Source organism: Phyllostomus hastatus, unplaced genomic scaffold (assembly GCF_019186645.2).
Source record: "Phyllostomus hastatus isolate PE091 unplaced genomic scaffold, TTU_PhHast_1.1 phas_scaffold_397, whole genome shotgun sequence".
NCBI lineage: Eukaryota > Metazoa > Chordata > Mammalia > Chiroptera > Phyllostomidae > Phyllostomus > Phyllostomus hastatus.
Window position 1 is genome coordinate 1,861,075 of NW_025334029.1, and position 21,347 is coordinate 1,882,421.

A 21,347-nucleotide genomic window follows, 5' to 3' on the forward strand; every position below is an offset into this window, starting at 1 on the left:
AACATAGATGAGAAACTCCTCAAAAAAATATTGGCAAACCACATCTAGCAATACATTAAAAAGTTCATAAACCATGATCAAGTGAGATTCATGTCAGGGATGGAATGGTGGCAAAATACTCACAAATCAATAAACATAATACATCACAAAAGCAAAAGGAAAAACAAAAATCACATGATCATATCAAAGATGTGGAAAAATCATTTGATAAGGTGTATCACTCATTTATGATAAAAACACTCAGCAAAGTGAGAGTAGAGTGAGCATTCTTCAACATCATAGAGACCATATATGAGAATCCTACAGCCAGCATCATACTCAACCAGCAAAAACTAAAAGTTTTCCCACTAAGATCAGGAACAAGACAAGGATGTCTGCTTTCACACTTCTTTCAATACAGTATTGGAAGTGCTAGCTACAGTGATCAGATAAGAAATAGAAATAAAAGGCATCCAAATCAGAAAGGAGGAACTAAAACTGTCACTGTTTGCAGATGATATGATAGTGTACATAGAAAATACTATAGACTCCACCAAAAAACTACTTGACTTAACAAGTAAATTTAGCAAAACAGCAGGGTTCAAAGTTAATATTCATAAGTCAAAGGCATTTTTATACACCAACAACAAAACATCAGAATCAGAAATCAATAAAAAATCCCATATGCTATAGCAACAAGAAAAATAAGTTACCTAGGAATAAACCTTACCAAGGAGGTAAAAACTACACAACAACTGAAGAAATGAATTAAGGAAGACACAGACAAAAGGAAGCATATGTCATGTTCGTGGATTGGAACATTCAACATCATCAAAATGTCCACATTACATAAAGCATTTTATAATTTCAATGCAGTACCTATTAAAATACCAATGAAGTATTTCACACATATACAACAAACATTTCAAAAGCTTATATGGAACCATAAATTACCCCAAATAACCATTGCAAGTTTTAGAAAAAACAAAGTAGGAGGGATCACAATATCTGATAACAAACTTTATTACAAAGCCACTGTAATCAAAATAGCATGGTGCTGTTATAAGAACAGACACACAGAACAATAGAACAGAATAGAGAACCCAGAAATAAACCCAAGACTTTATGGTCAATTAATATATGATAAAGGATGCCGAAGCACAAAATTGAGTAAAAATAGACTCTTCAACAAATGGTGTTGGGAGATGTGGACAGCTACATGCAAAAAAGATGAAACTCAACCACTGACTTACACCATACACAAAAATACATTCAAGGTGGATAAAAGATTTAAATATAAGTCACGACACAATAAAAGTCCTAGAGGAGAACATAGGCAGGGAAATCTCAGGTATTTCATGCAGCAATGTTTTCACTGATATGTCTCCTAAGCAACAGACATAAAGGAAAGAATAAACAAATGGAATCTCATAAAAATTAAAAGCTTCTGCACAGCTAAGGAAAACAGCATTAAAATGAAAGTAGAATCAACTATATGAGAAAATATATTTGCAGATTATACCTACGACAAGAGTCTGATCTCCAAAGCATGTAAGAACTCAGTCAACTTCAGTCCAGGAAGACAAACAATCTAATTAAAAATTGGGCAAAAGACTTGAACAGACATTTCTCCAAGGAGGACATACAGGGGGCCCAGAGACATATCAAAAGATCTCAACATCACTAACCATGAGAGAGATGCAAATTAAAACCCCAATGAGATACCACTTCACACCAGTGAGAATGGCCATCATCAACAAACAACAAGTGTTGGAAAAGTTGTGGAGAAAAGGGAACCCTACAGCACTGTTGGTGGGAATGCAGACTAGTGAACCTACTGTACAAAAAAAAGTATGAAATTTTCTCAGAAAACTAAAAATGGAAGTACCTTTTGACCCAGAAATTCCACTGCTGGGATTATACACTAAGAATACTGAAACACCAATTCAAAAGAACCAATGCACCCCGACATTCATAGCAATACAATTCACAATAGCCAAATGCCAGAAGCAACCTAAGTGCCCATCAGTAAATGAGTTGATCAAAACTATGGTACATTTTACACAACGGAATACTACACAGCAGAAAGAGAGAAGGAACTCCGACCCTTCATGACAGCATGGATGGATCTGGAGAGCATTTTGCTAAGAGAAACTAGCCAAGCTGTGAAAGATAAGCACCACATGATCTCCCTTATAAGTGTAACCTAATGATCAAAACAAAAAAAGCAAGTAAAATACAAACAGAGACACTGAAATAAAGAACAACCAGAGGCACTGAAGTAAAGAACAATATGAGTAATCAAAGAGAAAGAGGGAGAGGGATAATAGGGAATGATGGGGTGGGACATCAAGGAATATGTATGAAGAACACATGGGCAAAGCCAAAGGAGGTGGGTTGGAGCATGGGAGGCACAGATGAGTCGGGCAACAGGACATGATGGGTGAAAAGGAGACAAATATACTTGAACAACAATAAAAATAATAATAAATAAGAATGCAACTATCAAAATATACTGGATTAAATAAATTGTGTTTTTTAAGATACATTCAAAATAAGAATTCTGAAATACCAATTCATAAGAACTTATACACCCCAATGTTCATAGCAGAATTATTTACAATAGCCAAGTGCTTGAAACAGCCTAAATGCCCATCAGTAAATATATAGATCAAAAAACTGTGGTACATTTACACAATGGAATACTACACAGGAGAAAGAATAATTCCTACCATTCGCAACAATGTAGATGGAACCGTAAAATATTATGCTAAATGAAATAAGCCATGTGATGAAAGACAAATAGCATATGATCTTACCTATAAATGGAACCTACTCAAAAACAACATGCAAGCAAAATAGAAACAGAGACATGGAAATAAAGAACACACTGATAGTGACCAGAGGAGAGGAGAAGGAGGAGGACAATGGGGTAATGAAGGGGAAGAGTCAAGGAACATGTATAAAAGACACATGGACAATGTTAATGTGGGGGAAGATTGAATGTGGAAGATGAGTCAAGGTAGGTCAAGGGAGAGTAATCTTGGAAAGTAATGAGGAAACTGTAACTGAACAACTATTAACAAAAAATATAATAAAATAAAAGAAGAAAAGAAAAAAAAAAGGATGGAAACAGCCTAACAATAAAATGGCACTACATATGCATCTATCAATCACCTTAATATAAATGGCTTAAATGCTCCAACCAAAAGGCATAGGGTGGATGAATGGATAAGAAAACACAGCCACATATATGCTGCCTCCAAGAGACCCATCTCGGGTGGAAAGATACACAGAAACTAAAATGATGGAAAAAGATATTTCATGCAGTACTTATATCTGACAAAACAGACTTCAAAACCAAGGGTATATGTAGTAAGAGACAACGAAGAACACTACACAATGAAAAGGACAATACATAATGATAACAAAAGGATATGACCCTAGTAAACATTTACACACCCCACATAGGAGCACCTAAACATGTGAAGCAAATCTTGATAGACATAAAGGGAGAGATAGATAGAAGTGCAGTCATTGTAGGGACTTTTAACAACACATTGACTTTACTGGATAGATCTCCCAGACAGAAAAGCAACAGAGATAGCAGCCTTAAAGATATACTAAATCAAATGGATTTAATTGATATCTTCAGAGCATTGCACCCCAAAGCAGCAAAATATACATACTTTTCGAGGGCACATGGAATGTTTTCTAGGATAGAACACATGTTAGGACACAAAACAAGTCTCAATATACTTAAGAAGATTGAAATCATATCAAGCATCTTCTCTGACCACAAGGCTATGAAACTAGGAATCAATCACAAGAACAGTAAAAGAAATTTACAAGATCTGTATATATAAATTAATTTGCAAGTTATACCCACAAAATTCATTTTATTTTCCTATCCTGTTTTTTTAAATGTACATATCTGGTGTAGCTATGATTACAAAATTAATATATAATGAACTCTTCTTGTGAGGATGTTACATGTGAAATCCCTCTGTAGAAGAAAAGAAATACTTGAATTGTCTTTGATTTGAATGTTCAACAAGTAAAATTTTTCCAGTATGAATATCTTATTGTTCATTTTGAGATTTTATTTTGCTAAGGCAAAATGGATCTCTAAACTTGTTTATAATGTGTTTGTGGGCTCTTGTGGTGAACAAAATAAAGACATCTACAAGAAAATAACGATTGAGAACCTTTTTCTCTGTAAAAAAAGTCAAGCTTCTTTGTTATCTGTAAAAGTCACTCATTGTTAAACAAAAGTACACTCTTATCTATATTGAAATAGCAGCTCCCCCATGAGGCCCCATCCAGAGCTGAGAGGGGAAAAACATTAATAAAGATATAAGCAGATTTTTCTAATATATCATTGTGAGTTTGTCCCTTGAATCTCAGGGTAAATGTGAATGTGGTGTGGATAGAAAAGTAAGGGATCTGATCTAACTCTTTGTTGGAAATAATGCTGTTCTCTTTTTGTTTCACTGCATGAAAATGGTTGAAAAGAAAGTTGTATTCTAATGGAATCATAATAAACATCAGACTCAAACATTTTTAAATTTAGATAATCAATTGACTAGCAATAATTCCTATAAGGAATTAGAAAAAAAAGAAGTGAAAGAGATGGGGGAGAGGCAATGAGTAGATGAGAGTGAGGGGAAAGGAGAGAAGAGCAAGAGGGGGAAATAAGAGAGGAGAAAAAGTGGGAAGAGAGAGAGTTTGAAAGAAAGTGGGAAGAGAGAAAAGAGAGAGAGAAAGTAAGGGAGGAGAGGAGGTGAGGTGGGAAGGAGAGAGGGAAGTAGTAAGAAAGAGAGGAAAGGAGAGGTGGTGGGAAACAGGGAGTGAAGGAGAGAGAAGAAGAGGGGGATGGGAGTCAAAAAGAGGGAGGAAAGGAGGGAAGGAGAAAGGTGAAGGTGAGAGAAAAGGGAGAAAGGTGAGAGAGAAATGGCAAAAGAAAAAGGAGAGAGAGAGGGAAAAGCCAGAAGCTGGACTTAGCAGGGATAGCTTTGCTCACTCATGCATTTCATTTTCTCAGAGTCAGTCATCCTCTTGATTGGATTCAGGCCAAGGAAACTAACTGAGAAAGCAGAAACCAACAGATTCATGTTGTATCAAGGAAATAGCTCTCTGCACCCTGGCAGGTGTGGCTCAGTGGATTGAGTGCCAGATTGCAAACCAAAGAGTTACTGGCTCAATTTCCAGTCAGGGCACATGCCTGAGTTGCAGGGCAGGTCCCCAGTAGGGGGCATGTGACAGTCAACCACACATTGATATTTCTCTCCCTCTCTTTCTCCTTTCCTTACCCTCTCTAAAAAGAAATAAATTAAAAAATAATTTAAAGAAATAGCTCTCTGCCAAGTGACTGGTGTGCATAACCCATAACCCACTAGACAGTAGCTTGGAAACCCAACTTCCTGAAGTTTACTTTTCCAGTATAAATGAGAACAGAGGGACTGACCTAGTTTCTGGGCCATTGCTCCTGGGTGGGATAAGGGCTGGAGATTTATCAACCTGCAATCCACTCCTGAGCACACCTTGAGAGCAGCAGAGTTGTCTGCAAGACCTAGTGCCTGACCCTTTGCCAGAACTGGCTGGAGCCACACTGCTAAATTCTTTCTCCTTAGTCCTCTCTATTTTTCCAGCTGCATTCATACCCCACATTTCTGTTATGAGAACACAACAGGACCTGGGATGAGTTCCAGAGGGTGTCTCTGGCAGATGTTAGGGACTAATCCAGTCACATAGACCAAGACTTTTGGAGAAAACCTGGGGTCCTCTTCCTAGCTTTCAATGTCTCAATAAAGCAGGAACAATGGCATGCTTCTCAATGTGGCTTACTGCTTGAAGATAATTTTTTGACTTATCTGTTCTTGCCTGATTATGTTTGGTTTCCTCATCACAGGGTGACACACAAATGCCCCTGGTCCCTGCCTAGTATCAGCATCATGTTCCACTTAACTGGGATGTTGTTAAACCATCTTAGAGGGATCAAAGGGTAAATACCTTGGTCTCACAGTTGAAGAATAGCAGAGCTCTGGCCTGGTTTTCACAGTGCCTTGTCCATTAGACCACCCTGGTTTACACAACTAATTCTGTTCTAGTTCCTCTCTGGCTATGCCCCTTCCCAAAAGCTGAAGTGTTCACAGAGCTAAGAGAAAGTGCTCCCCTGAATCCCATGCTTGGCCCTTTTAGATATCAATTTAGGTATCCAGGACACAAGAATTCACTTCCCAAGTGACCTCAGCCTGCTTCCAAGGTCTACTCATGTATCTTCTTGAGGCCTGTGCTCCAAGAGCCCACCATACCAAGGCATGTGAACACCTAGATCTAGGGGATCCTAAAGCATGGACATTCATAAGAAACTTGAACACATGGTCTGGAGTATCCACATGCTTCTGCAGGAAACCCATCCTGAGGTGGGGCTTAGCTGGATTGGGAAGAAAAATGTACCATCATCGTCAGGTGCAGAGTACTGAGCAGTCTGAGGAGTCTAAATTGGACCCTACCTTCAATATTGTTATGAAGGCAGATTTGCCAAAGTGGAAGAATAGAATGCATTTCATTTAATAGCATGTTAGTATGATTTAAAAATTTTTAATATCAGTTTATATAAAATGATATATGGGCCTCCATTTGTACTCTTGTTCCAGGCTCTGCAAATGCTAGGAGTGGGCCTTTCTTCATATGCTGAATATAAGTGACTTTCTAAAAATGATACCTAAATATGATTTTAATTATAGGTACAATATATTTTTCTTCAATATTTTTCATATTTGAAGACATCATCACATCTAAGAACTCTAAATGGACTCTATTATGGGCTGAGTGTTTGGGGGATTTTGATAATGGCAGCCTTAACAAACCAATACAGACTCTTAAAGGAAGACATTCAAAATGGAAATCTTAAGTGCCCTGACATTTCTATACCCCACATGGAGAAAACCTGTCTCATCCAAATGACACATAATTTTCTTCTTTTACTTTATCTGAATTTCCTGTAATGCCATTTGCTTTGCATTTAGCTTTCTCCACATGGCCTTTATCACTGCCATTGTTCCTCCATCTTTGGACAGAAAACAGTATACCTCTAGGGCATCCAATTACTTCCTTTCAAAGACTCCAGTGGTGGAAACTAATTAGGTGTATGGTTGATCAACTTCTTGATTCTGTCCCATAGACCTAATCTAAAATGTTTTCTAGAAGGAATGCTTGCAGTTCTTCAGATCAGGAAGCCATTTATTAGTGGGAATCTTTTTGTATTTTAGGTCAAGGAGAAAACTTTAGTCAGCATTTTCTTATCCTTCCCTCTCTTCTGACAAAATTAAAATCTCAAAACATGTCAATCAACACCAGAAACAAGCTGCTGACCTGACTGAATATATCTGTGTCTGAGTTTTCAAGAACAGAATATTCAAGAGAATTCATAATTTTTTTTGCCACTTTCTTTATTTTTAGGTCTGAGGTAGATTTAGTGTCAGAGTTTAAACTTTCAGGTGCCATATTTCCTACATTATTTGACAGTACAATTCCTAATTAATGTTGTAAGCATCATCACTTGCTCTTCATTTTTCTGTCAGATGATCCTCTTTTCTCATGTGTGTACATACACACAAGTATGTGTACACACAACCTAAACAAAATAAGTATGTTCAGAAAATAAGTGGAGGAGAAAGGAAGGTGATGTCATTCACAGACTATGACATGAATGGTACTCCCTAGAGTTGTTCAGTGTCCAGCCTGCAACCCATGTAATGAGTCCCTAGAGGGGACAAAGTGATAGGGAGAGGAAAAATGTTCAGGAGTTCAAGTTCAGGACTTCTGAGCTGTTGAAAAGCTAAAAACCTGGGACCAATCAGCCAATGCTAATATTGATTATATTTTATCACAAGCTTAAAATTTAACCAGTGGCAAAAAATAATGTTAGCTTGAAAAACCATCTTTACAGTAAGACTATGTCTTTCAATTAAGAATGTGAATATATATAGGCTCATATTCAGTAGGCTTACACCATGTTGGACAATTATGTAGTCAATTTAACCAAAGGAAAAAATCAAATGGGGTGATTTAAATATAAAATCACAGTAGTTAGAGCTGTCATTAATTAATTCATAAACAAATAATGGAGTGAAAAGACTCTCTTTGGAGCTAAACAGGAATGAAATCTTAGATTTTCTATTTAATATCTCTGTGTCCTTGGGCAAGTCACTTAACCTGAGCACCAGTTCACTCATCTGTAAAATGGCAACAATGTTACCAGCCTTGCCTAGTTAGTGTGAGGATAGTTTGTAGACTGTGTACTATATATAACCACTCAATAAATATTATTTAATCCTGCATGATTATATGTTGTAACAACAGTCATAAAGTCTCAGATCACTAGAGAGGAAAATGTATTAGTAGTTCAATTCATTATAGGATCTGGACTTACCCAAGCAGCTTTAAAGAATCCAGGAGAAAGACATGGCAATGCTAAGGAGTGCACTGTGTTGGTGAAGTGTCATCATACTGACTTTTTATCTGAGACACAGACCACATCATAAGATTCTTGATTTTCTATCAAAACATTCCTCTATATTTTATCCAAGATTATAGCTTTTGAAAAATATTGTATTCTAAGCTAGGGTTAGATGGAGACTACCAGATTTAGGGGTAAAAGGGTCTCCATAGCATAGCTCTTCTAACTACCTTCCTTTAGTCATTGTGTACATTTTATTTATTTGGCCACCTCAGCCTCATACTGTTCTCCTCACTAGACACCTAGAAGCCAGCAGGCTTGTCTGGAAGGCCAGTCAGTTTGCATTGGTAAAAATATCCAATGGAATTCACAAAACAGGCTCCTGAAACTATAAACGTGATGGTCCTTGAGAGAACAACCAGTTTTATGTATCACTGGACAAATACAAATGGCTTCTTGGCAGTAATCTTTCTTTGTGAAAAGTAAAAATCCTCAATCGGTCTAGTGTTTCTTGGTATGGGTGAAATCCTAAGTTGTTAGTAGAAAGCAAATGAAATTCAGCAGTTCATTTTCAGTCAAAATCAATCTCTCTCTCTCTCTCTCCCCCCCCTCCCTCCATCCCTCCCTCCCTCGCTCACCCCACAGCCTTAGGAAAGACTATTTAGAGTATTTGTCATAATATAAACTCCTTTGCATATGACATGTTGTCAAAGTCTTCAATTTGTTTTCTGATATCAAAAGTTTTAAGTCAAACAAATGAAAATTTGAGATGACAACCCTGAAAATACAATTGCTTTTAAAATGGGAAATGGTACTATTTGGACAAGCATTAGCAGAATCTTAGAAGCTCTGAGTTACAATGGACATTTCAAATTTATCTAATTCAACTCTTACATGTAGCCTAGGTTCCAAGTATTTTATCCTAAGCAAGAGGTCAGCTAGCCTATGCATGAACACTCCTTCAGTGATAAGGAAATCAGTACATTCTTAAAAAAAAAAAAAAGATTTTATTTATTTATTTTTTTTAGACAGAGGGAAGGGACAGAGAAAGAGAGGGAGAGAAACATCAATATATGGTTGCCTCTCATGTACCTCCTACTGGGAACTTGGCCCGCAACCCAGGCATGTGCCCTAATTGGGAATCGAACCAGCAACCCTTTGGTTCACAGGCCGGCACTCAATCCACTGAACCACACCGGCCAGGGTGGGAAATCAGTACATTCCGAGGCAATCCAGTCTATCAGTGGCCAATTGAGATTGTCATGAAGTTCTTCACAAAATTACAAAATCATGGCAGCTCCATTGATAAGAAATGCTGCACAAGTGAAACATTAAAAACATTAACATTTGAAGTTAATCAACTCACAAACGTTCTCTAGATGATGATGTTTCTGTTACTCAAAGAAATCTATGGTGATAATATTATTCTCAATTCTGAGCTAGATCACATTATCCATGATGAGATAGCAGAAAACTTCAAGTGATTCTAGGGAAAGACCCTAGGATTAAATGGGATGGTGTCTCTGAATTCACTACAGAGGAAGACATGTAACTTTTCTGATTAACCACCTTTTACCATTTGCTCCCGATTCCAACCCCTTCTATGTTTTCTGGAAAGTTCTCTACCAATTATCCTGTCATTCATCCATACAATACATATTTATTGGGTGTCTATGTATGTGCCAAACACTGTTAGAGTTACTGGTGATATACCATGCCTTCGCCAATGTTTGTATATATACCTGTAACACTCTTACTAGTTTCAATGTCCTCTAGCCAAAGATTATCAGGGGCACATCAGTAGTTGAATAAGTTGGGTTTATTACTCATTGAAGTGGGGCAGAACACATACTGTGGGGAAGCATGGGTTATTCCAGTAAGAGTGTGTTAAAATAACTTATTACAGGATTCAGATTTAGTTGATCTTAATAAGTAGGACTTCACTCTGGATTGGATGCTGTCAGAAAACATGGGTAATTTTATGATTGGGTATTTCTGTAAATTGTGTGTATATGGTAGACAGACTAGAGTGGAAATAAATCCATAATTAATAAAGAAGCATGGGCAACACATTTTAGCAAAAAGAGGAAGATGTTTGGTATTTTGTGCGTGGTACAGTAACCTTGTTTTTACCTGGGCTTAGGCAAAATTCTGAAGTGAACTTGTTTTGCTTCACTTTATTATGTTCTCAGAATAACATTCCCTCATGTTGGTATTCTGTGAGATTGTTTATGTCCAACAGGTTGTGAGTATCAGGCCAGATATCAAGGGTTGCTATTTAAATTGTTTTTCTGATTGGTATCCCCTATTTTAATTCTTGTCTTCTTCTGATTCATCTTCCATAGGTCAGCCAAGAGAACCCCAATCTAAATCACAAAACTGATTTTATCTTAAGTCCTTCAAAAGTCTTTTCCTAAAACCCTGCCAGACATAACCCCTGCTTCCTTTGAGAGAACATGTTGCCACTGCCATCATCAAGGCACATATATTCTGTCTTGTTACATTGCAGTTACTTATTTTTTACTAAGTATACCACCCTCACCACATTCTAGGGTTTCAATATGATAAAAGATGCCTATCAGTTATTGTTGCAAAGTCATACCAATTTTAATGAGATCATGAGAACACAGACTATATTTGCACTGCTAATAAATCAACATAGATTTTAAAGACTGATATATTCAGATCCGAGCCCAGCAAATTGTGTTAAATTATCATCAGAGATATTTTCACTCACTAAGTTCACATTTCAAATGATGCTGAGATAGGAATTCATCAAGTTGAGCTAAGCACATTCATTCTTATCCTCTAGGAATTTACAGTGTAATATAAACAATCTAGGTCAATAAATATATATTGAGTAGGTATTAAGCAAATACATATTAAAATTAAACATGTTATGTTCACACAAAATAACAAGTAAAGAGTAGCAACAAGGAAAATAAGATTTATAAGGTTTTTGTATTGGAGGACAAGTAACTATCAACCTATATTTTAAGGAGTGATGAGAGCTTTGTTAGTGCCAGCAGGCAGGCCAATGTTTGGGGTAATAGGCCAATGGCCATGTGTTTGGGCAGAGAACAGAGGGACTTGTGTGCAGGTTAGCATGGGTCCTGCAGATAGGCAAGCAACAAGCAAGATGGATATAATTAGAGGTTTCCCTGATAGTGGCATGGATTCCCTCTAGCTGCTGCTGTTTGGACCCAGATCTGTGGCTCAGAACTCAGTGTCTACCATATGAAAATCTGGCCTGCCTGAGTCAGGCTGGCCTCTTTTTGGAACTGGATCTCATTTAGTGCAAATACGGAAATAGTTTCAAGAGAGTTCGTAGATTTGCTCTGCCCAAACTGAGGAAGAATGTTTCATAACATCTGCTGCAGAGATCCAACTGTAACCCTCAATCTGCAGTAGCTTCATAAGGAAAAGAGACCTGTCACTGTCTAATAGTGATACATGGCTCAAAAAAGTCCTCCACTTGGGAAAATTTTAAAAGATGGAATCAGATTTCATCTTATTGTGAAAATAGTTGTTCAATAAGTATTGATCCCCTATCATGGACATGGCACTGTATTCAATTCTAAAAACTGCAATGATAAAAAAGACAAAGTTCTGGCTTTCAGGAACTTACAATCTACTAGAAGGAATAAGGCAAGTACACAAACAGCTACCAAACAAGGTTTGATATAAAGAGTGTCAGCTAAGAGGTGAGGGAAAATCCTGTGGAGGTTCAAAAAAATGAGAAAGTACATCAAGTTGGGAAAATAAGAAAGTTCCATAGAGAAGGGTTCTTTTTAAATTAGGCTTTAGAGCAATTTTAATAGCCAACAGAGTTATGAATCTCCTAAAGAAAGTCTAATATAGGTGTGAAAGTAAGACCCAAGGGATGGAATAAATTCATCTCAGGAGAGATGAGATTAGCATAGAGGATAAAACCCTAAGGAAACCGAGAGCAGCGAGTGCGTGGCCTGGAGGTAGAGAGGCCCAGGGCAAAGGGACATGCTAGCCGCAGCACGGGCAGTGGCGGTGGTGATATGATGTGCCCTGCTGAACCCATCTAGCTGCGCTAGGTGAAGCGGCTCACAAGCGCAGCCAAGGCCTTGGGAACCCTGGGCAAGGCGAGAGAAGCTCCACGGAAACCCCATGGGCTGCAGAACTGCCCCTGAAGCAAAACTAGAGGCAAAGACATCCAGCAGCCCCATCCCCTCCCATCCCAGTCTGGCCCAGATCACCCTGTTCTGAATGATAGTGTCTCTGGGACATTTGGCCAAAGGAGCCAGCCTGGACGATCTCATCGATAGCTGCATTCAGTCCTTTGATGCAGATGGCAACCTATGTCGAAGTAATCAGCTGTTGCAAGTCATGCTGACATTGCATCGAATTATCATTTCCTCTGCCGAGCTGCTCTGAAAAGTGATCATCCTATATAAGGAGGCCTTGGCAAAGAATTCACCAGGGCTTTGCCTGAAGATCTTCTATTTTGTGAGGTATTGGATAACAGAGTTCTGGATCATGTTTAAGATGGACACCAGCTTGACAAACACTATGGAGGAGTTTCAGGAACTAGTGAAAGCTAAGGGAGAGGAGATACACTGCCACCTGATAGACACAATTCAAATCAATTTCCATGACTGGTCCAGGAAACTTACTCAAAGGATAAAATCAAACATCAAAAAAACAGAAAGTCTCCCTGCTCCTTGACCATCTGGAACCAGAAGAGCTGTCGGAGCACCTCACCTACCTTGAGTTCAAGTCCTTCCAGAGGATATCCTTCTCTGACTACCAGTATTACCTGGTGAACAGCTGCATGAAGGAGAACCCCACCATGGAGCGGTTCATAGCCCTGTGCAATGGCATCTCACAGTGGGTGCGGCTGATGGTGCTCAGCTGCCCCACCCCGCAGTTGTGAGCTGAAATCTTCATCAAGTTCATCCAGGTGGCCCAGAAGCTCCACCAACTACAGAATTTCAATACTTTGATGGCTGTGACAGGAGGCCTATGTCACAGCTCAATCTCCAAGCTCAAGGATACAAGTTCACACATCCTACATGAAATCAATAAGGTCCTGGGTCAGATGACCAAGCTGCTGTCCTCCTGCAGAAACTATGACAACTACCAGTGAGCCTACAGGGAGTGTACCCACTTTAAGATCCCCATCCTGGGGATCCTCCCTGTATGAAGCCATGCCTAACTACCTGGAGGATGGGAAGGTGAACGTCCATAAGCTGCTGGCTCTTTACAATCGTATCAATGAACTGGTCCAGCTGCAAGAGGTGGCCCCAACCTTGGAGGCCAACAAGGACTTGGTGCACCTGCTGAAGTTATCCCTAGATCTCTACTACACTGAGAATGAAATCTGTGAGCTTTCCAATGCCAGGGAGCCAAGGGACCACATAGCCCCACCACTAATACCTTCAAAGCCACCAGTAGTAGTGGACTGGGACTCTGGAGTATCTCCCAAATCTGACCCAAAGACTATAAGCAAAAATGCCCAGAGGATGGTGGATTCTGTCTTCAAGAACTATGATCACAACCAAGATGGATATATTTCTCAGGAAGAATTTGAAAAAAATGCTGTGAGTTTTCCATTTTTCTTCTGTGTGATGGGCAAAGACAGGGATTGCCTCATCAGCAGGGATGAGATCACAGCCTACTTCATGAGAGCCAGCTCAATCTACTCCAAGCTGGGTCTGGGCTTTCCTCACAACTTCCAGGGGACAACCTACCCAAAGCCTACTTTCTGTGACAACTGTGCTGGATTTCTCTGGGGAGTGATCAAACAAGGATATGGATGTAAAGACTGTGGGATGAACTGCCACAAACAATACAAAGATCTGGTTGTGCTCGAGTTCAAGAAGCATGCCAAGAACTCAGTAGCTTCCATAGAGAACAGCACCTCTGTAGGGCCAACATTCAACCTTTGCTCACTGGGATCCAAAGATTTGCTCCATGCACCCAAGGAAGGACCTTTCATACTCCCTAATGGGGAGGCTGTGGAACAAGGTGAAGAAAGTAAGGACTGGACCATCATGCTCATGGGGGTGTCCTCACAGAAGATTTCTGTTTGGCTGAAGAGGATCGTGGCCCACAAGACCACACAGATGGAACTACTGCCCTGAATTTGCAGCAAAGGCCCTTCTGGTCCTTTTGCACTGTCTTCCCCATGGAAGACAGCCCAGAATACTCTGTATGTTCTTCCCAGTCTGACATCTGCCTGTTCCAGCCCATTCTTGGTCAGAAAGTGGGCTTTAGTCAAGTGGAATAATAAAGACTCCCTCATAAAATCAAAGAAGAAGGTCTGTCACCTCAGACTCCCAACCTATGAAGAGCTGGAACAGGATATAAATGTACTGAAAGCAGATAATGATTCTCTAAAGATCCAACTGAAATATGCAGAGAAGAAAATAGAAAGCCTCCAACTTGCAAAAAGCAATCGTGTCTTAGCTTGGATGGAACAAGGTAACTGTTCTTAGCCCAGAAACTCAAGGAGCACAATCTGTGGATGGGTGTATCACAGACCTCATTTTACAAGCCGATTACCAGAAACACCAGGGAACCTTGGAGTGACCAGCTTTAAAAAGGGTACTTTAAAAAAAGAAAAGCTACTCTTTTTTCCCTGTATGTGGTATTGTTTTCTCTTCCACTCAAGTTAAATCAAAGGGAAGGAAAACTGAAGAATGCAATATTGTTACCATTCATAACAAAAACTTTTTCCTTTGAAACTAATAGCAACAGTGTGATAAAAATGTATCTATAGTTTGTTGACAGGGTAGCTTCTTCGTAGCCTGCCCAGCTGCTTCTTCCTTAGAACTAAAATCCCTGGAAAATGAATCTGCCTGGAGTTTTCTGTGAACTGAGGGATTTACTTTGTTCTGTCCAAAGCTTGCTTATAATGTTAGATTCACTTTGTCTACATGCCAGCATTCTTTATGAACCTGGTTCCCAATTCACTACCTCAAATCTAATCAGTTAGCCTTTCCCCACACCTTCCTCACTACACTCATACACCTGAGGACATCTACCTGGAAATGAACTTCTAGAGATGTAGGCACAAATTGTGGGGGGGCCTGTTAAACAACATGACATTGTCCAGTCACAGATCAATTCATAGTTTTAGTCTCACAGTCATAATAAAATAAGTAACCAAATTAAGTACCTGAAAACATTGCCAATACCTTCTCACAGATGACTGGCTAATTAGCTAAGCATAATGCAAACATGTTTGTCCTCATATAATCTACAGTGGACAGAATTAGGACTCTATGGCTGTTGTTTTTAAACAGAATCCATTTAGGTCTTTATGTGCCATATTTACCCTTTTTTAAAGTATTTTAAGTAGTTTTGAGCTGAATTTGTGCTTATACTGCCTTCACTATTAATATTATTTAGAAATAAACTAATTGGATCAGAGCCTTCAATAACAGCTGACAGAGTGTACATAATGTATATATAATATCAGGCATGCATGTGACTTGGATTTTTTTTCCTCCATAAAATGTGGAAGTGAATTAAACAACTTTTAGTCATTTACAGAAATTCACAAGTATAAAGTTCAGTTTGTTATAAGGTGAATAATTTTCTCACAATGTAAATTATATTGCTTGTCAAAATCACAAGTAAGAGGCCTATAGGTTATCTATTAATGAAGGTTAATGATAGATGAGCTAATTTAGTTGTCCAGGCAACTGTTCATAAACTCCTTTGTCAGACTCTCTATTTCTCTAAAAAATCCATATGATCATTTTCTTTTTCTGTAAGGGAGTGGGGGAGGGGACTTACCTTCCACACTTGGAAAACCTCGTACCAAACTGATTTGAAATTAATAAACAAGTTAACCAAAGTGCCAAGAATATAATATCAATGATTAGAAGTTCCAAACCTAAAGCTAACAATACCAAATCTTAATAAGAATACAAAGCACATATATACAGGTAGCTTCCTTGGAGAATTCAGATACTTTAAGAAGTTTCTTTGATTAAAAACTGGTTCCAGTTTGCATATCTCCTTGGATTGAGCTTTAGCAACAAAGTTAGTGACTAGCTTTCAGTGTGTTTTAAAGAATAGCTTTATATACAAACTTACTCTTTTCCTAAATCCAAACTGGAAAATCCTACTACCTGATATGTAGATTTATAGAAGTACTTTGTTATTTACCTTATATGTAACCACATGAGTTTATGATAATCTTCAAAATTCATATTCTTCACTATTATTCGTCTGATAAAGACCAAAAACAGTGCTGTTCTATTTCCTTTAAACATAGTCATGTAACATTTTTTTTCATTCTTCTTCCCCTCTACCCCAAATACAGACTCCAGGTTATTTTCTATGTAAATACTCTGTAATTTATAGGAATTCAAAAGGTCACAATCTCCTTAGTTACTTTAACAAGGCTAGAAGATCTCAGGCATTCCAGAACTTATCACTAAAATGGATAGGAAGAAGTAATTTTACCACAGGTTTTTACAATCTAGAGAGCCAAGAAGTGCAATGTGTAAATTAATATTATTGTCATGAAGCTACAGAAATTATCTGGAACAGAACAGATTTTTGGTTTGTTAAGCGTAGGATACAAAATTTTGTGCCTTGTACTGACTTTAAATAAGGTTGGGCATATGTTTATCTGCCAAAACAATGACAAATTTTGTTTTGTTAACAGTATTATCACTTCTCATTTGCTTTGGTAATTGACTTGTATTTTTACTATTTGTGAATTTCTATCTAAAGGTGTATTATGTAAAAGAACTGCAAGAAAAAAAAAAACATGTGCAGATTGTAAAGATTTTATACCTAATGTAAGTTTTCTTTGTGTAATATTTATATGATAAAAGACATTAGAATACCTGGGGAAAAAAACCCTAAGGAAACTCAAGTGTAAGAGGTGGGCAGAGAAGCAACAAGAGCCATAGAATGAGACTTATGAGGAATGTTAAGAAAAGTAGGAGAACAAAAGATTAGTGTCATGGATTCTAAAGAAGGATAGAATTTCAAGAACTATGAGATAGCCAATTTTACACTTATTTGCACTTTTGCATAGTGCAAAAGCTGTAGAAACATTCATAAGAATGGAGACTGAAAACAGGCCATTGGGTTTAGTAATCAAGAGGTCCATGATAACTTTAGTGTGAGCTTCATTGAAGTGAATTAACAAATGACTAGAACATGGATACAGTGAAAAGAAACTTCTCTTTGAAGAATACTAGCCTGAAAGAGAGAAAAGATGGTGTGGAAGAGTTCTTTCTCATGGTTAGTAGGTTAGGAGAGCAGAGATAATTGCTGGAGAAAGATCCCAAGGGGTCAGAAGAGATATAGTTCAAATGATACTTAGATAAGATAACCTAGAGAAATGGAAGTACAGATACCAGGTAGAGGGAAGATGGCAGCAAGGTAAGAGAGGATTCCACTTCCCCCTACACACAGGAGAAAAACCTAGCAGATCTATGGAGGAACAGGGCAAACAGACAGCAGTACCCCGGCATATATGAAGATAGGAGACCAAAAATTATAGAGGACATTGAAAAACCAGACAGTGAGGAGAGTGCTTCAAGAAAATAAGGTCCCTGGGACCACAGTGGCTGCAGCCCCAGGCCCAATGCCCACAGGGTCTGCCACAGGGTTCTTGGGAGAAAGCCTAGACAAAGGCTCCCTCCCTGGCCAAACAAGGTTTGAGCAGCACCAGGAGAGACCTGGTTGCTTGAAGTTGCAGAGAGGGGAATAAGAATTAAGTGTCAAAAACACAGCAGCTGTGAGCACCCACAGAGACTGTGGACACCAGCTGGGGAGAGTTGAGAGTTGGGGAGATTTGACAGTTGGACCCTGACTGGCCATGACCCTGATAGTCCGAAGACTGGTTGGAGAATTGGGCTGTGTGAGAGGCCATGCCCCTGTACAGAGCAGCAGGCTTGAGTAGGAGGAATTTCTCAAAAACAAAAAGTGAAGAAAGAGACACTGTTTGGGGAATTCTCCTGCAGCAGCCACCCCAGCCTCCTCCCAACCCAGCACTCCCAAGGTGGCCCAGAAGGCCCTGTGCACCCCCATAACCCTGGGAAGAGTGCATGCCCAAACCTGTAGGACTGGAGGCAGCCTGGCCAAGTATGCAGGAGTGCAACCCAGGGAGAATGTGCTCTGAGGGAGGCCTGGATCCCACACCCAAAGCCCCAGGGACAGGCACCCAGCTAGCCTAGGGGAGAGTGCATACCCCAAGCTGACTGAGTACGGATCAGGAAGGCAGAAAAGCCAAACCAATAGCCCCACAGCCTGATGCAGCCAGCAAGACCAGCAAAACAGGATTGGCCAGTTTGAAACCAGCAAGCGGCTTTTCTTTTTTCTTTTTAAGTAATTCTTTATTTTCATTTTTATTATTTTTTTATCTTTCAACTCTTTTTCCCTTTCTTTCCTTCTTTCTTGTTTTACTCCTTTTTCCTTTCTTTCCAATTTTATCTCTTCTTCCTTCCTTTCTTCTCCTTCTCCTTCTCCTTCTTTCTCCTTCTTTCTCCTTCTCCTTCTTCTCCTCCTTCTTCTCCTTCTTCTTTTAAATTCCCACAAGTAAAACAAAAAAAAAAACTAGAACTGTGAAAAGACTGGAGTTGGACCCAAAGAGGGGTAATCCCAACAACTGAGACAGTGAGACAAATTTCACTTAGCTATTACAGAGAACCTGAAAGTTATTGCATATTTGCATTATTATTTATTTCATTATTCTTACATTGTTTATTTTAGTAGTATGTTTGTATTCCTCTCCTTTCTGTTTAGTCTTCATTGCTTGGCAAGTTAAATTGTATCACCTGGCAGGTTTCTCCCATTCTCTCTTACATAGAGTATTGTGAATTTACTGTCCTTCACTTCATTCGTGTTCGATTAGCACACTACTAAAGGTCCTATACTCCTTATTCTTGTTATCCAAATGACATAGATTCTGACATATGATTGTTGTTCCATTATTATTGTAAATAATAGTTGTTCCATACAATTGTAAATACTACACAACACCCTTCCCAGATCTTAGCCCACTTCATGGTCTCCTGAACTCTATCAATGGAGTGGTTAACTCTATTCTCTTACACACTACATCTATTTACTATCCTTTACTCTCACTTTACCTGAGAATCTGACCTCCCACAACTTCAATGCTTTATAGATTCAACTCACAATCCTTCCCTCCCCAACAAGAGTCATAACTTCTTTCCATCCTTTCTAAAAACTGACTAGATGGGTGGAATATTATGGTTAACACCATGCACAGCCAAAGGGTCCCCTATCTCTTCTCTACCAGCTGCTAGTGTAAATATCATACAATACACTCTTGCTGTCCTAAACCACTTTGTCTTCCCCCTCCAACTGATCACAAAAAGAGTAGGTGGAAACTGTGAATACCAGGATATCCATTGGTATCCAAACACAAAGGAAGAGGAAAACAAACAACAAAGGAACCACCAACAGATAATAACAGAAGAAGGTGAGGAGGGAGTGGAGGCAATACTAACCTCAATCCAGGATCTATCTGGAAATATAACGAAATAGTAGAGACATTACCAAGTATAAACAACTGAACAAGAGCAAGAGAGAATCCTCAAAACCTTATACACATGGAAGAAGCAGCTTCAACACAAACTGTCCTCACCAGCACAACAAAATACAAGAGGTGGTGGACAGAGTGACCCTAAATTAACCAGCTGGAGGGAAGGACCCACCAAAGAAAGACCCAGCAACAATCAAAACCCAAAGACAAACGCAGAGTCAATTTAAATGACAGCCCAAGACCACTGAGCTCCGGAGATCAGGGAGACTGCACCACTGAATCTCACAGGTATTCTATGACAGAAGTTCACACCATAAACCCAGGTATCCAGAACAGATCAATTCAAGAAGCTGACGCTAACAAGAAGAGTCTCACAAACAATGGGAAGACAAAGACACAATCCCCAAATGAAATGAAAGGAGGAAGCCTCAGAAAGAATGCTGAATGAAATACAGGCAACTCAACTATCAGATATTGAGTTCAAAGCAATGGATATCAAGAAGCTCAATGAGCTCACAGTGAATTTCCAGAACCTGCAGGGAAACTACACTGAACTCATTGCAAACTATATCAAAATGAAAAAGGAAATAGAAACTATCAACAAGGGCCAAGAGGGAATGGAGAATACAATTTCTGAACTGAAGAACACAGTAGAAGAAATCAAAAGCAGGATTGAAGAAGCAGAAGATTGGATCAGTGACCTGGAGGACAAAGTAGAAAAAGACACCCAGAAAGCAAGAAAAGGAAAAGAGTCTCAGAAAGAATGAAGAGGGATTAAGAGAAATGCAAGACAATATGAAACATAATAATATCCGTGTAATAGGGATACCAGAAGGAGAAGAGGAAGAGTAACAGATAGAAAACCTATTTGAAAAACTAATGATGGAAAACTTTCCTAATTTTATGGGAGAAAAAGTAACACAAATCCAGGAAACACAAAGTCCCAATCAAGAGGAACCAAAAGAGGCCCACTTCAAGGCACATCATAATTGAAATGGCAAACTTCCAAGACAAAGAGAGAATCTTAAAGGCAGCAAGGGAGAAACAGGAAGTAACATACAAGGGAGCCCAAATAAGACTAACAGCTGACTTCTCAATGGAAACGCTCAAAGGGAGAAGACAACGGCAAGAAATATTCCAAGTAATGAGAAACAGAGGCCTGCAACCAAGGCTAATATTTCCATCAAGGCTCTCAATCAAGATAGAAGGCCAAATAAGGAGCTCCCCAGACAAAGGAAGTCTAAAAGAACACACCTCCTCCTAACGAGCTCTGCAAGAGATGCTAAAGGGGCTGCTTTAAGGAAAGGAAGTAAAAGACAGAGAGAGATGAACACAGGTACATAAATGGCAATGAATAAGTACCTATCAATAACAACCTTAAATGTAAAT

General features: G+C 38.9%; 1 pseudogene; it reads left to right on the top strand.

The window, feature by feature from the left end:
* Positions 1-2,676: 2,676 nt before the first annotated feature.
* On the top strand, positions 2,677-14,913 carry LOC123807032 (annotated as a pseudogene).
* The last annotated feature ends 6,434 nt before the right edge of the window (positions 14,914-21,347 follow it).